Source organism: Octopus bimaculoides, chromosome 11 (genome assembly GCF_001194135.2).
Source record: "Octopus bimaculoides isolate UCB-OBI-ISO-001 chromosome 11, ASM119413v2, whole genome shotgun sequence".
Taxonomy (NCBI): Eukaryota; Metazoa; Mollusca; class Cephalopoda; order Octopoda; family Octopodidae; genus Octopus; species Octopus bimaculoides.
In genome coordinates, this window is record NC_068991.1 from 38,773,862 (window position 1) to 38,776,522 (window position 2,661).

A 2,661-nucleotide genomic window follows, 5' to 3' on the forward strand; every position below is an offset into this window, starting at 1 on the left:
TTGCTTGACACGTCCATGCTCATGGCCGGCCGACCGAGAAAGAGATAGAATTAAGCGGGAAAGCTTGCTTGTTTAATTCCACGCATGCGTGAGACTACGCATGCGCACGGCGTTACTACAAGCCCTTCAAGGTAGTGTCCCAGTCCACTGACTGAAACAGGTGAAAGACAAAAAGGTGTGTGTGTGTGTACGTGCGTGTGAGGTAGAGTATGCTTCTGTTAATATTGAAAACCGATTACACTGAAGACAACCCTGATGGCATTTCGCTTTGTTTTTAATGTAGAAACTGTTTTAATTCAATACTAGACGTACTACCCAGCCTTGCCGAGTAAAGTATTCACAGAATTGTTTCCCAGTTTGTAGAATGGGAATTCACGCTACTTTTGCATGTACATATGTTTTATCTAACTTCTGGACTTATCTAATTGGAACTATCCAAAGTAATAGTAATCAATTTACATGAGTAGAAGCCTTTTTTTAACAATTTTTATCCTGAATATCACCTGTTACTTTTTGTTTTAAAGTGAAAGAGAAGAGAAAGTGAAAGATGTAGAAACGTGTGTATGAAATGAATGTGTGTGTGTGTGAGAGAGAGAAAGAAAGAGTGTGCCTCTTACACATACATGAGAATACACACGTTCACTCACTTACACACTCTCTCTCTCTCTCTCTCTCTCTCTCTCTCTCTCTCTCTCTCTCTCTCGCACACACATACACACGTACATACAAAAAAGATGTACGTATATGTATTGATGTATGTACGTATACATGACAACACACCCCTTCACACTCTCTCTCTCTCTTCTTCACATACAGGTCCATTTCATATACACATACATACATCTTTCACTTTCTTCTCTCTTTCATTTTAAAACAAAAGTAATACAAAAAATTTACGGAAATTAACGAACTCCGGATGATGAAATCACATTCAGTTAAAAATATTTCCAAATGGGTTTTTTCAACGGTTCCTTTTACTTCTTCGAGAGCGCGAAGACAATATGTGTGTATATGTCACAGATAGCGAACGTGTGTTTGTGTTGACTGACACGCCATTATATGTGTGTGTATTCTGTATGTGTGTTGACGTCATGGAAGCCATGTATTTTTTTCATCAAGAAATAACAAAAATTGTATTTAATCACTTAAATAGAGGTCCAAATGTCACAAAAATTTGTACTGCACTGCCGAAGGTAAGTATGAAAATAAATATGTAAAAAAATTAAGATAAAATATACTATCTCTGAGATATTTCAGTTTCAAACATCCTTAGAGTTTTAGTATTATCAAGGTGCACAACTGCAATATATAATTATGAAATCACTACCCTTTATATTTACTTATCTAAATGCCATTCAGCTCTTGTAACCGATTCGCTTGACCTACCTTTCATCTTTACCTGGTATAGGTTACCCATCATGACCTGTCTCCAACTTCCATTTGGTGACTTACCTCGTATCGTTATTTACGCTACTAAATATACTCGCTGCAATAGACCAACCTACATCCCATTTCAAGGCTTTTTAGTCAAAGAAATTGTCCCCCTGGTACTGATGAGGATGTTAAAGATGTCTGTTGTGGGGTGACCTGAAATTTATGACCTTAGAGTGTTTCAGCACTGGAAGAAAGGTACAAGTAGTAATAGAAAAAGACAAATATACAAACAGAAATGTACACATAAATACACACACACAACAGACATCTTTAACATCCTCGCCACTTGACTCTGGACAATTGTCTAGTTATCTATCTAATAGATCTTTTCACTCTAAGTTGTCGTAGACTAATGTCGCTGTGTGGTTAAATACATCGCCTTCCATCGGACGAATCTTGGTAACAATGGTCCTGCCAGTATTGGTTGACACACACCGCCAGCTTCTTCTTCTTCTTCTTCTTCTTCTTCTTCTTCTTCTTCTTCTTCTTCTTCTTCTTCTTCCTTCTCCTTCCAATTCTTCTCTTTCGCTTTCTTCTATTCATTTTCCTCCCTCTCCTTCCCTTTCTCCTACCTATCATTATACATATCAACCCTCTTGATTCTACCCCCTCACATAATTTCTTCCACACCGACCCATCCCGCATACACACTTTTAATTTTTTTATTTCTTCCCAGTATTTTCATAACAGCAGGCTCTGATAGATGCACAGTGTAATAGCATGTCTTTGATGCAAGTCTGAGGAAGTGTCTCTCCAATGCCTAAAACCGCATATATTACGTAATTTTTCTTTTAGAATTTTTGTGTGAACTGGCGTTCCAAATGAAGATGATAAGGAAACATGTGCAACTTACAATTAAAGATGTGTTAAAGAATTTTCTTTGTCTTCTTATCATTTGGATTATTTACTCTTCGCCAAATTTGACAGTATAATCGTCATGAAACTTGGATTTTCTACACCAGATGTATTCTGGCCTTGTCTTGGATCCTAACAGTGTTAATAGCCCAGTATTTGGATTGAATGCTTCTTGCAAAATACCCCAACTTCAACTTCACATCCAACTGAATTTAGCCTTTTGCACTATACCAAATATACACTTCGTATATTCGAACCTTCATATATTCATTTTAATCCCAAGCAATGCCGTGTATCTCTGCTATTGTATAGATAGATAGATACATACATACATGTATGTGTGTATATATATATATATATATATATATATAT